This window comes from Chrysemys picta, chromosome 14 (assembly GCF_011386835.1).
Source record: "Chrysemys picta bellii isolate R12L10 chromosome 14, ASM1138683v2, whole genome shotgun sequence".
In the NCBI taxonomy this organism is placed as follows: Eukaryota; Metazoa; Chordata; order Testudines; family Emydidae; genus Chrysemys; species Chrysemys picta.
The window spans coordinates 36,764,357-36,778,996 of NC_088804.1; positions in this window are offsets into that span (position 1 = coordinate 36,764,357).

Sequence of the window (14,640 nt, forward strand, 5' to 3'; positions counted from 1 at the left end):
ATCATGTTTCCCTTTTAAAGAAAAATGTTTTTCCTGTTTATTTTGTGAAAGACTCACATGGACAGCAGGGGCAACTGACTACTAGACACAAGGGGCCTGATTCTCAGTTATTCTAAGGACACTACACTGACTCCTTAAGGCACCTTTATGTTACCAGAGCCATGTAAAGGAGCATCAATGAGAATCCGGCCCAATGTGCTGTCCTGAGCACAAAGTAAATTGAAAAGATAGGGAGCTCTATAGTGAGATCCTCGCCCTGTTGAAGTCAATGGGAACACTCCTATTGGTTTCAATAGGGCCAGGATTTCACTCCTGATCAGGGCCGGCTCCAGCATTTTTGCCGCCCCAAGCGGCGGGAAAAAAAAGAAGCCGCGATCGGCGGCAGCTTTACCACCGCAGCTTCATTCTTCGGCGTCAGGTCCTTCCCTCCGAGAGGGACTGAGGGATCCGCTGCCGAAGAGCCGGACGTGCCGCCCCTTTCCGTTGGCTGCCCCAAGCACCTGCTTGCAGTGCTGGTGCCTGGAGCCGGCCCTGCTCCTGATCAGTTCCAGTGATCTTGGGTGACACTTGCTTTTTGAGGCAGGGACTATCTTTTGTGCTCTGTGTTTGAACGGCACTCAGCACAATGGGATCCTGACTAGGCTTCCAGGGCCCTAGGGCAATATAAATAAATAATACTTGCAACAATAGGCAGTAAAACGTTTTCAGGCAGGAGGGGCAGTTTAAAGTCTCTGGGTGTCCCTTGAAATTGGCCTTCATTGAGTTTCATGGCCCAAGATGATAGAAATGCAAAAATTAACGGCTTGTATTTTACACAACAAACTACCACTTAAAGTGAATGTTGCTTCTTGCAGCATTTAGGGCCTCAATCAGTTGCTGCTCAGTGTTTACTCCCTAGACTTAAAAAGGAATTCTGCCTGTGTCAGGAGTCAGTGAAGATTCCAGGATTTGGCCCTATGTCCTGATATTTGGCTTTTACCCTCTTTCAAAGTAGGAGCCTGCTTGCAGGTATGAAATCAATGGCAGCATGTTGGGCCAATCCAATTCCCATTGAGTTCAATGGAAAGATGCCAATTGTCATTGATGGGAGATGGATGAGACCCTTGATGGAGGGAGGGGTAGTGAGCTGGCCATGCTGCCTGGCAGCTGTGAGGCCAGAACAGCAAGCAGAGGTGCAGACATTGCACATGTCCCAAGCTATGCAAGGATGGGGCCAAGAATCCATGTGGAACCTCATGCCCAGTTTGGTTTTAGGCAGTGCCTCCTGCCCTTTCCACTTCCCAGTGGTTCTGCCAGTAACTCAGCCTGGCAAACACCCATGTAGTGTTTTATGAGCCTTTTTCCCCCTTTTATGGGTTTTTTCCCCCATAGACTCAGAACATCAGGTTTGTAAAGAGCTAGTTTACAAAACTCTGAATCAAAAATTCACTGCTTATGGTTCAATGAAAATCTATCTATCTATCCTTTTACATATAGACTTTCTCATCTGAAACTATGAGCCCAAACAGCACTGGACTAGTGCATGAGGATGAGACAGTGAAACCTACTAGACCCCCCTCCCTCCCCCCCCCCCCCCCCCCGCTGAAAAGTGAAACCGACCAATCCATTCCCAGTGTCTACATTGAATGAAATGCACTGGTTAAAAATATGGCGTAGGGGGGAATTGATGGCTTTTGGATGGAGCTATGGGACTGAGGGAACTTATTAGTGCACCTCTACCCCGACATAACGCTGTCCTCGGGAGCCAAAAAATCTTACTGTGTTATAGGTGAAACCGCGTTATGTCGAACTTGCTCTGATCTGCCGGAGTGTGCAGCCCCACCCCCCCGGAGCGCTGTTTTACCGTGTTATATCCAAATTCATGTTATATCGGGTCGCGTTATATCAGGGTAGAGATGTATTTGGCAGGGAAGAGAAGAATTTTATCCTGGGAATGTGCCACGTATCACCCTCTGAGGCTATAGCCACACTTGGAGCTAGGGGAGTGATTCCCAGCTTGCACAGACATGCTCGCACTAGCTCTCATTGAGCTAGTGCACTAAAAATAGTAGTGAAGCTGGGATAGCACAGGCCGTGGCAAGTGGCAGCATGAACTCGCTGTGCCAAGTAGGTACCCGCAGGGTTCGGGCAGGTCTGTACTCTGCACCGCTAGCCCATGCCACTGCTCGCTGCCGCCCCGGCTATACTACTATTTTTAGCAACCTAGCAGGATGAGAGCTAGCATGGGTGTCTATGCAAGCTGGGAATCACACCTCTACTCCAACTCTAGACACATCGTGAGATGGACATTTTTTAAGGTAGCCTCCTGTTACATTACTGATAGCACATTACTGGGTAGAAGTGAGATAAATAATAAACCACCCTACTTTTGGGTAGCCATCTAGTTGAGCACAATTTCTCCATGTGCCTCTCCATCTCTTGAAGTGACAGCTCTGTTTAATGAGTCACCGCTTCAGTGGGTAGACTGTGCCTAATGCTTTAGTATATGCATTCCTGAATCTGCATTTGTCTCATCAGCCCACAGGGAACACACATTTCACTAACAAGCTCTCAGAATAAAGGGCCTGGTTCTGAAAACAATTACTCACATTCTTAAATGTTAGCAGGATCGGGCCCTTAGCAAAAGAGTAATTTGCAAAGTGTGATATAATGGTGCACCCAATTTGAAACGAACCTGGCATCGGTGATGACTCGCAGACTGAGAACTGGAACGCTGGTTGACAAGAAGCTTTGGAAGAAGTGGATACAAACAGATGTTGTAGCAATGTAGTCAGATTCTGCAAACGGCTTTGCATGGATGCCAGGGTCCATCTGTGCAGAGCAGCATGTAGGAGTAAGCAGTCCTCACGCTAATTTTGTGTGACTTCCTGCTATGAATTTGGAAGTTGGGTTCAAATTCACTTTCCCTTGATAGGACCGGGTGGAGGTGATCTGTACTGATTTATGAATACTGTATGTGACCTGGACAGTGAATGTTTACTGTATGAATATGTTGCTTTAGTTTAAGAGCAGGTTGTTGAAAAAACAAGCGGGAACACAAGACAATGGCTCCAGTTAAGATACCTGGGGGCTCAAAGACAATGCCTGAGCCATTAACTGGGAAGATCACACTTCCTTGTCTCTAGCCAAGTTACACAGCTTGACAGGTTTCAGAGTAGCAGCCATGTTAGTCTGTATCCGCAAAAAGAACAGGAGTACTTGTGGCACCTTAGAGACTAACAAATTTATTAGAGCATAAGCTTTCGTGGACTACAGCCCACTTCTTTGGTATGCATCCACTTCCAAGCCTGCAGAACTTTCATAAGAAATGCCGCTGGAGTACTAAACCTTTCTGTTCTAGCCAGTTACACAGAGACCTCACATTCAGATACGGATGGGATTGAGGCCCTGATATTTATGCTTCTTCCAAAACCTGCACAAAACTCAGCTATGACTAAGAGGGCTGAAAAAAGTGACTTGAACAGCTGAGGGAGTTATATCAGCCAACATCCAGATTAGCAATGACTCATCCTCTTAATTATAGGTGCACAGATTCAAAAAGGGCACTGGTTGGGGGACCTTGCATTTGCCCACCTCATTTGATGTTCATAAAAGGTCTGCTAGCTGCCTACATTCAAGTCTCTGCAGCTAGACGGCCTTCTGCCCATTCACCACCTGTTTGGGAAAGCTATTCCTCCAGTGCTCAGCAATATGGGTTAAAATGGATTAGCTGCATAATTTTTGGAAGCCATAGTATTTCTTCAGGAAGCTTTTCCACCATTGCTGTATTGTTGCCAGGTTTCTTTTTATGCGAAGGCACCTGTTGATTGCTGCATGTGCCAAATAGAATAACTGCATAGTGCAGGGGTCGGCAACGTTTGGCACGTGGCTCGCCAGGGTAAGCACCCTAGCGGGCTGGGCCAGTTTATTTATCTGCTGACGCGGCAGGTTCGGACGATCGCGGCCCCGATTGGCCACGGTTCGCCGTCCTGGGCCAATGGGGGCGGCGAGAAGCGGCGCGGGCGAGGGATGTGCTGGCCGCGGCTTCCCACCGCCCCCATTGGCCCGGGACAGCGAACCGCGGCAAGTGGGGGCTGCGATCAGCCGAACCTGCTGCGTCAACAGGTAAATAAACTGGCCCGGCCCGCCAGGGTGCTTACCCTGGCGAGTCGTGTGCCAAACGTTGCCGACCCCTGGCATAGTGAGATTGCAAAGAAGGGGGCCAGATTCTGATCTCAGTTACATTAGCATAAAACTGGAGTAAGTCCACTGAAGTCAGTGGAGAATGAGATCAGAATCAGATCCAGAAGTTTTGCATCATTAGCAGATTCCAACAAAACTGGGACATAGCAGAGAACCCAAGGACTGAAAGGAACAGCTGGATAAAGGAAATACATGTGATGTGACAGTTTCTGGTTTCCTGGCCCCCTTAAGGTTGCCAAATTTGGCTGGATGTATTCCTGGAGGAATCCTCATGCATTTGCATTGCAAGAGGGGACCCGCACGTTGCTCACAGCCACTGCCAAAGTGACCCAGTGCCTCTCATCAGGCACAACAAAAAACGAAAGAAGCGGACACTGTTTTGAGGTGGTCACTGTTGAGAGCTGATGTAAAGAGCTGCACAAAGGAAGCCGAGTGCGGTGAACAACAACAAACTCTATAGCAGAGATCCCCAAACTGTGGGGCATGCCCCCCTAGAGGGGCATGGAGGAACATTCGGGGGGGGGGGGGCACGGCAGGGCCCGGGCCAGTCCCTTCAGGGGACAGAATGCCATCCAGCCCTGCTCCGGTCCCAGCCATGGCCCGGCTGTGCCCCCACTCCCAGGCCCCATCTCTGGCCCTGCTCCTGGCCCCAGACCCACCTCCAGCCTCGGCCCTAGCCTTGGCCCCCTTAACCCTGTCTTCCCCCCTATCCCCTATGGGAGCCACAGCTCCGCTCCCAGCCCCTTATTTGATAACTATTTAACATCTATACAGCCATAGAGCACTCTCATAGCAAGGAATCATTTGTCTCCTGAATTACACGTAGGCACCATTCAAGCTCTCGGGGTGATGCCCTTTAAAAGGTCCATGCAGAAAACTGCCCAACTCCGTCTTGTTCGTGACTCAGCCGCCCTGAGATCCAGGGCTCTGGGCTTCCGGAGCAGGGGGCTCTGTGTTCTATCCCCCCCCCCCCCCCCCGTCCCTGTGGAATTCTGACTACCCACAATATGGTGAGGGCTCTAGGGTAAAGATCGTGCAGTCCCAAGATTATAGCAGCCTCCACAGGGCTGGAGGAGGGCACGATGTGTCAGACTGGCTCCACCAGCCTATCTAGTCTTCACCTCCTCCTCCTTTGCAGATTTTCAATGCTCAGAGAAGCCTCCAGGGAGGGCTGGAGAGGTGGGGGAGACAGCCACAGAGGAAATGGACTCAAGGGGAGGGAAACCCACAGTTCTGCAGGGGACAGTCCTGCCCACAGGATCTATTTTGGTTTCCCACAAGTTCTTCCACGGGCCAATTGAAATAATAAAAGCTACTCATTGTACGAAAAAAGCAAAATTCTTCTCCAGACTGAGTAAATGTGGCTCGGAAGCTTCTCTCTCTCTCCAACAGAAGTTGGTCCAATAGAAGATATTACCTCACCCACCTTGTCTCTGTAAACTTCCCCCTTGTAAGTGGTAAAATGTTTGGAATACAAATGTTGATGCTTCCTCCTAATTTTGTTAGCAGGACACCGTGTTTCCCTAATCAAATTCATTTGCCTAATGTATATCTTATGCACCATAAAACTAGTTAAGAAGAACAAACACTTTATATCCCATTTACAGAGCTTTCCAAACGTCTGGGGCCACTTATATTTGACCTTTGCAAGGCTTTGTGATGCTTGAGGCCAGATGCTTAAACAGAATCACCTGCCTGCATTTTACATTCCCTTTCATCTTTTATTCCATGCTATAAATTCCCTGCACCCATTAGTAACAAACATCTGGCCCAGAACCCAGCAGCCAGCTTTTCCCACTCATAGAAGGAATCTATATTAAAAAGCAAGATTCAGTATTTTCCAATGGTACTGAGCCTAAAACCACCACCTCAGAGGAGAAAGGTGTCATCTGGACTCTGTGAAATGAGCAATGGCCTTAACTCTGTTCTTGGTGGGCAGTTTTCCACCAGGGGCCAAATTGAGTATAATTTTTTTATTGTGCTCTCATTCCCCCATTTGTCAGATTCACTCACCTGTTGCTGGATGTTTGACCACCTAGAAGTTGCCATAATAGAAATAAATCATAACGCTAATAATATTTAAGTGGAGTGATGGATATGATATAGTGGCTTTTTTATTCTACAAGCTCAGGCGACCAATCTTGCCTCCCAAGAGCAGGGTCCACATTTCCCATTGACTTCAACTGAACTTCAGGGGCATTGCTAGGTGAGAAAGGAAAGCATGATCAGGAGCACAGATTTGCATGCTCTGATCATAAGGCTTCATCTGCCAAGAAGAAGAAAGAAAAGAAGAAGAAGAAATAATAATGGTAAATTTTAGCTCAATTTCCTCTCATCCATTCTTCTCTGTGTGCCTATCTCCTTGCTCTAACAGAACAGAACCTACGGCTGGATGATAAGATTGAAGGCAGTTCTCCTGTCATCGGAAGATATCTCAAAGTGAACAAGCAAGAGGGAGTTTCATGTGGTTGTGACTTTTTCTATAATATTCAGCTAGTCTTTTGTCTGTGTGGCTAACTTCTTGGTTATGTTTTCCTGTAACAACACCCCACCAGCTGCATACTTTATCATGTGACATGAATAGCTTTTAATGAAATCCATATGTGTTTCTGTGAGTTGAAGAATCCTCTCCACCCATAGTTCAGTAAGTGCCCTTACACCTGTATTCCTGATATAAAAAGCTGTAAAGGGAACTTGGATTAGGCAATATATGACTAACTAAAGGCACTAGATCCCTAATGAGCAAGTTATCCAACAAATTAAATGGCCTATTTTTTTTACAGACAACTTGACCACCTCCCTGGTCATCAGCAATGTAGCATAACAATCTAACTTGACCCCCAGTCTCACTACTGCCCCTTACCTCATCATATAGACTTCATCCAGCAGCTGGCAGAGAAAACAGAAGGGCTGCAAGCTCTCAGTGTAGGGAATTTGCGAGAGCCCTGGCATGAAGGAACTGTGACTGAGTCTGGCCAGAGTGAATTACCCTTTCCTCCAGAGTGGTATGAGAGCCATGTATTCTGAGGAAACACAAAGCCTGACTTAACCTTTCCCTAAGAGCCAGACCTTTCTTCTGGGAAAGGGGGAAAGCTTGGCACTGCCTAGCCAACCTAGTCTGTTTTTGGCTGAACAACGGCATTTTTTCCATGGCTGCACAAAATACTCTCTGAGTTCTATTTGGAGCCTCACTGAGAACATTTTTTTATTGTTGTTTAATTTATTCTGGTTCAACAGTGAGAGTCTGACTCCAAGTGTGATTTTGTTCGCCAAGTCCTACGAAGTTGTCTTCCCATCCGGATGCTGCTAACCTGATCCACCACCCTGTGCTTCTCTATAATGAATAATGCAGCAGGAGCTCCTAGTCATGTCTTGCAGGTCTTAGGACCATATACAAGCTTGCATCATTGGATGGATTCTACAGGTCATGTCCCATCATGGGGGCAAAGCCTCACCTCCTGTGTATCATCATGACTACAATGGAACTACACCAATTTCCACCACTGGGGGATCTGGCCCATTACTTTGTTTTATACATTTGTTGATTGTAGAATTACACTGAGCCACGCATGTAGGAATAAAGAACAGGAGTACTTGTGGCACCTTAGAGACTAACAAATCCTGTTCTTTTTGCGGATACAGACTAACACGGCTGCTACTCTGAAGCATGTAGGAATGTGACTCTCCATGTTTAGGGATACTCAGCTAGGGTGATGAAACTGCCTTGTCTGACAGTTTTGAAGTCAATAGGAGTTTTGTGCCATGCAGACAGAAGGACCAAGCCCCACAGCTGTCCCACCATTTTTATACACACTGTGAGTGGGGGAAACCGGACTCATTGTGGAATCGCATATCCCCAGGCTTTGTCCCATGACAAAATATGAAGAATATGGAATAAAATATTTTATTATGGGAAAGATCTTATACAAATGAGCCCAAGACAGTCTCTGGCTTTATCAAATATGTCTAAGACATGGTCTACACCTATTTTTTATGGTATAGCTTTCTGTTTAGGGGGTGATTTTTCACTTTGGGGTTATACTGGTGTAAATATTTATGTACACACAATTATACTGGTATAAAGGTGGCTTATACCGAGATAGCTGACTCCCTTTCCCATATGGGAATGACTATACTGATATAAGCATCTTTATATTGGTATAACTGCATGAATAGCACCAACTGGGGGCTTCCTGGGGGAGTAACCCCTTGCTCCCCTCCCCCAAAGGTTTTTGCAGTTTCTCAAAATTCCATAGGTTGCCGAGCCAGCAGAGGTCATAGCCGTGATTCCATACTCAATTACTATGGATGCTAACGAAATGGGACAGAGTATCTCTCCAGCTGTGTAGTCGCAATGCCACTGAAATTTGATCCAGCCTCTCCTCTGTACAGACAGATGGATGTCTGGGCCAAATTTCTGTGAATAATGATGTGATCTGGCACAGGGAAACTGGCAGGAACCAGATTTTGCCCCCCTCCATCCCCGTCCCAGGAAATATCTGAATTGGTGCCTCTGAACTGCACCCCCACTAGGGGGATGGTAACACTTAAAATATATCGGTGAAGTTGCATTAATGCATGAACCCCCAGAGTATGAAAGGGTGGGATCTCCAGGAGTGACTAGGGCCAGCTTTCTCTCCGCCCTTGTTTCCCATCCCTTGTAGAGGCCAGCCACAAGCTGAGCACAAAAACTGCTTAACTATGCTCATGGAGCTACAGAGGTAGCAACTTTTGTGTGCAGATAAGCCCTAATTGAACAGAACAAGTGGTTAACATAATCCCTATGTTGCAATCTCTGTTTTAATACTTTCTTAAATACCTAGCAGTTAAAGTCATACAGTTCAGAACTCTGCTGAGAAGTAAAGACAGTTAAACTAAAGATTTCAACAAATCATAAAGAAGGTTAGAGGAGATTCCTTTTAAACTTCTAATTATTGCCAGGGTCTCTCTTTGCTTAGGATTTGTGCCTGATTCCGATAATTACATCACAGGCTGCCAAAATCTTTTAGACGGATTGTGGGAGCCATAAACCCGCTGTGAACTACTTCGTTAAACTAGAGGTTCTTCAGCAAGTCAAAGCTCCTTTTTTTTTTTTGAATGGGTTGTTTAAATCCAAGCGTAAAAGTGAACTTGACAAAACATAGCAACGGGGAACAAAACTGCACTAGCTAGTGGTTTCATATTGAGTCTTCAGCAGAATTAAAGCAGCAGTTTCCAAGGCAGGAAGAAAGTGGAATCACTATCCCTGAGTGAAACCTCTCAGAGGACAATTTGTCCCTCCCTGCCCCAGCCAGGGTGAATCTGCCCGAGTGGTTCCCTTCCATCCCTGACTTCTGGGATTCTAAAATAGATTAGCATGAAGGGGCTGCGTCCTCTGAGCCCTTGGTTGATTTTCTGGCTCTTCTAGAACTTGGGGGGGAGGGATAGCTCAGTGGTTTGAGCATTGGCCTGCTAAACTCAGGGTTGTGAGTTCAATCCTTGAGGGGGCCACTTAGGGATCTGGGGCAAAATCAGTACTTGGTTCTGCTAGTGAAAGCAGGGGGCTGGACTTGATGACCTTTCAAGGTCCCTTCCAGTTCTAGGAGATAGGATATCTCCATTAATTTATTGCAAAGAACGGAAGCCATGCCATATGAGAAGTGAGCTGGGACTGGTGTGAGGAATTCGCAGCTGATAGAGAGTATAACTGATTAAGGGCTATGGCTACACTTGCAGATGTAGAGCGCCGGGAGTTAAACCAGCCCTCGGAGACCGCAGCAGGGAAAGCGCTGCCATGTGTTCACACTGTCAGCTGCAAGCGCAGGGGCGTGGCTACATTAGCAGCTCTTGCAACGCCACAGAGAGCAGTGCATTGTGGTAACTATCCCAGTGTGCAAGTGGCTGCAGCATGCTTTTCAAATCAGGGGGGTGGAGTGTGATAGGGTGCGTGTTGTGTGTATGTGGGGGGAAGAGACTGTGTTTTGGGGGGCAGAGTGTGTCAACATGCTGTCTTGTAAGTTCAGACAGCGGCAGAGGGAAGGGGGAAACCCCGACATCAGCCCCCACCCCCACCTCTCTCTCTCACACACACGCACAAATGCCTGCCTCTGCAGCAGGAGCATTCCACAGTGATGGTTGCTTTGTGTCCCGGAGCAGATAAGCATGCCGGCTGTCAGAAACGGAGCTTTGAGAGGGGATATCCGCATACCTGCAGCCCAGTTCAAAACAATGAGAAGAGTGGCCATTTGACTTCAAGGGATTATGGGACGTTTCTGGGGGCCAATCACAGCACAGTAATGCAACACGTCATCCACGCTGACACGCAGGCATTTCAGCCAGGAAGCAGCAAGCTTTATGCTTCTCGTGGAGGTGGATTACCAGGAGCGCTCCAGCTGCAGAGTCCAGGCGCTCTAAGTGCCTTGCCAGTGTGGACACCTCAGGAGTTAGGATGCCCGGGGCTGATTAATGCGCTCTAACTTGCAAGTGTAGCCAAGGCCTAAAATAGGTGGAACTGTGCTCACGTATAAAAACGCTGGCACTACGCCAGCGTTTAACAATTTGGTTAAGTGGCTAAGACATGGGGGGAGGAGTCAGGAATCTGAGCTCCATGCCCACTTCTGCTACTAATTTATCCTGTGACATTCAGCAAGTCGCTTTAAATAAAAGCCAAAGAAACCCTCTCTTTGACTCAGTTTTCCCATCTGTGAAGTGGAGTTAATAATGCTCCCACAGCTTTGTAAAGTGCTTTGGAAATTTAGGATGAAAACTACCAAGTAGATAAATGCTAAGATTTCTTAGAACTCATGTGTTGGCTAGTGAAATGAGGGCTTTAAATTGAGCCCTTAACCACCTCCTAGATATTTAGTAATGCAAGGGAATTCTTACTTCCCCAGTGTGCAATCTATAAACTGTAGCACAAGTGCCCTTATTTCTAGTGGGTATGTGTCAAAGCTGCATATCTGTCAAGAAAAGGGCCAGCAAATGATTGATACCCTGACCATTAATCTCTAGAATTAGTAGCTCCAAATCCGGCATGTGCGTGTATTCAACAAAAAAAATGAACTCTGGGAGATTTATAGTGAATAACTGTCATTTAATGCAGATTTGGTTTCAGAGATGAAGAGAAATATCTACACAAGCATGTAGATGAAGTGGGAAAACTTTAATAAAAATCACTTGTTTCTTTAAAGCATTCGGTCCTGTCATTTATCACCCAACGCACAATAGGCAGAATACTCAGATGTTAGTAATTGTGTATGATCAAAGCTTTATCAAAGTGTTCTTTATTATAAACAGCAACAAAAGGAGGAACCGCATTCTAAAAAGAATGAAAACAGTTTGAGGCATACAATCATGTCAGCTGAAGACAGATCTTGCTATTCAAGCTTTCCAAGCAACAACAGAATCTAAATCCAGCCACAAGCAGATGATTGATTTGATGTATCTGAGGGATGAATTTGTCTTTGGAGGTACTAAAATATCTGAGCCATCACGGCACTACTCCAGGTTTATGCTGGTGATTAATTACAGTCAAAATGTAGGATTGATTCAGGGGCAGAGTGAAGGTGATTTGTAAAGAGACATAAGATGATGGGCTCTAACTTTGGTATTGAAACCACCGAGGATGGGACTCCATTTCCCAGGGAAGGAAATAGGTCAGTTCAAGGCCCTCACTGACTATAAAGACATGGAGTATGGGCCTGATGCCTTTGCCATCAGTGGGGTAACTGAAAGTAACCTGCTAGACTGAACCACAGCCACAAGATAGGCCTTATTAAACACAGAGGAAGCAGTGAAGGCTTTTGGGGCAAATAGCCTCCTTCAAGGAGAACCAGTCTGGCTAATCCTTAGGTGCTCAGCACAACCTAGAAGATGGTGGCAATGCCTCTGCTTCCCAAAGTGAAGGAAGAGCTCTCTAGAATGGTCTAACAGCACATTGGAGAGACAAGGGGCATGAGACAATATCTTTTATTGGACTAACTTCTGTTGGTGAAAGAGACAAGCTTCCGAGCTACACAAGCTTGTGTCTCTCACCAGCAGAAGTTGGTCCAATAAAAGACATGACCTCACCCACCTTGTCTCTCTAATATCCTGGAACCAACCCAGCTACAACAACACTGTACATCCATACCTGCGTAGCCCTAAAGACTCAACAGAGCAGTAAGACAGAGCCTTCCATGAACCAGGAAAAGATGGGCCTAGATCCTCGGCTGTGGCTAAGACGCATACATCACAACTCGGGAGGCGGGAGAACAGGGGTTAAGGCAGCTTTGCATTCTCATGATCATAGGCCAACAGCAGGCCCAGCCAGAACTGCCGACAGGGGGCTAATTGCCCAGGGGCCCGGGCAATTTAAAAGAACCCGGGAGGGCCGCATGCTCCTAGGCGTGTTCAACCGCTCCGGGCCGCATGCTTTGCGGGCCAGTGCAGTTGGACCCAGAAGTGAAGGATTTGTCATTTCTTCCCCGGGCCCCGCACTCCCCCTAGGGACGGCCCTGTCCCCAGAGCCAGGAATTGCTGTTGGCGGGCCTGTGCCCAGCATAAGATAAGGTAGGCCTGGAAATGACACAATAGGAACGGGCCTGTTTCTAGGAGCAGCAAGATACTGGGGATTCATTTCAAAATACTTTTCAAGACACTTGGACAGAGAAGGAGCATGTCTCCCGAGCTGCTGGGAGGGGGGCTGCTCCATGGGGTCCCACTGTCACTATCTACAACCAGGGAGGCCGGCTCACAGTGTCCACTACCAGCATTATGCTTTCCATCTCTGGAGATAGACCGGTGCTAAAGCAATAACGTCTCCTCCCCTGGGCCTCTTACCCATTCACGCTGGCCTCTGTAGGCAGGTGGTTACGGTCAGTCTCCTGAGGAGAGGGACCACAGGAGGTCCGTCCCCCCTCTGGCTGAAAACTCCATGGTTTCACTTTCATTTTCCAACCATGGTCACAGACCAGGCAAAACAAGTGTCCTGCTAATCAGGTCACGGTGGTGCAGGAGCAGCACAGATCAGGCAGGCTTATCATGGGGAGTACACACTGGCCCCATCAGTGCCCTTTGTAACTCCTGCTCCACTGAATTCACTGGAGATTTTGCCTGGGTTAAGACTGAGTTCAGAATTTGTCCCTAAGGGGCAGAGCCAGGCAGGGCCCAGGCCTAGAATCTCAGCTGGGTTCTGGGAAGATCTGAAGAGGGAAGAGTGAGTCCTCCCATCAAAGCCAAGCTATGGCAATAGAACTGTTCCACCAAGGCCGTAGCCTAATGGCCTGATTAGACTCTGTAATGCTAACTCACTCACTCCAAGGTGGGGGAGGAGTTATACAGTATGGGATTCTCTGCCCAGGCCTCACCTCCAAATACCGCCTGGACACAGGTACCCCCTGCAGATCTGTGCTGCACAAAGTGCAGGGTTCCACGAAGCCCTGGCAGCTCCCTCAAATCCTGTCCCCACATCTGGGGCAATGGAATTGCCCTTGTTCTATGCTTGTTGGGAGTGTGGGGAGCAGGACTGGCCCCTAAGTGCATGGACTGAAATCATTTTGAAATCATTTTAACGTTCCATAATTATTGTGTTGCACCCAACCACAGAGAGCATAAAACATAGATTTCTACTGGCATTTGTGAATCCAGTCTTCAGATGTGGCTGCCTCAGGATTGGGGCCTAAATTCAGGTATCAGCAGCTACCTGCTTCTCTAGAGGCACCTAGGGTTGGATTTAAGTGGCTAAAACAGGAATGTAGGTGCCTAAATAGTGATTTCTGCAATCAAGTTTGAAAATAGGGCCCATCTTGTTATCCAAGATAACAGTCTCAAATCCAGGTCCTGCTCAATTCCACCCATTGTATGGCACTGTAAGCCAGCCATTCATACCATATTCCAGGGGTCGGCAACGTTTGGCACGCGGCTCGCCAGCGTAAGCACCCTAGCGAGCCGGGCCAATTTATTTATCTGCTGACGCGGCAGGTTCGGCCGATCACGGCCCCCACTCGCTGTCATTGGCCAATGGGGGCGGCGGGAAGCAGCGCGGGCGAGGGATGTGCTGGCCGTGGTTTCCTGCCGCCCCCATTGGCCTGGGACGGCGAACCACGGCCAGTGGGGGCTGCGATCGACCGAACCTGCCGCGTCAGCAGGTAAATAAACTGGCCCGGCCCGCTAGGGTGCTTACCCTGGCGAGCCGGGTGCCAAACGTTGCCGACCCCTGCCATATTCCTTAAATCAACTCCTTTCCCCGGGCACAGCATTTCCAACTCGTTCCCAGCACTTGCAGGCTCCTCTTCCCCCAGTGGCCCCCTCTTCCCCTAATTTAAATCAACCTTCAAATGAAAGCTAAAGTCAACTTGTTTTAATGACCACATCCGTTTGTTTATCGTGTTTTTAAATAATTTCCTTCTGGAAACGAAGCCTCCCTCAGAGAATAAATCACCTTGTAGAAATAGGGTACAACCCCACAAATCAGGGCATCTACTTGGGGGGGGGTGGGGG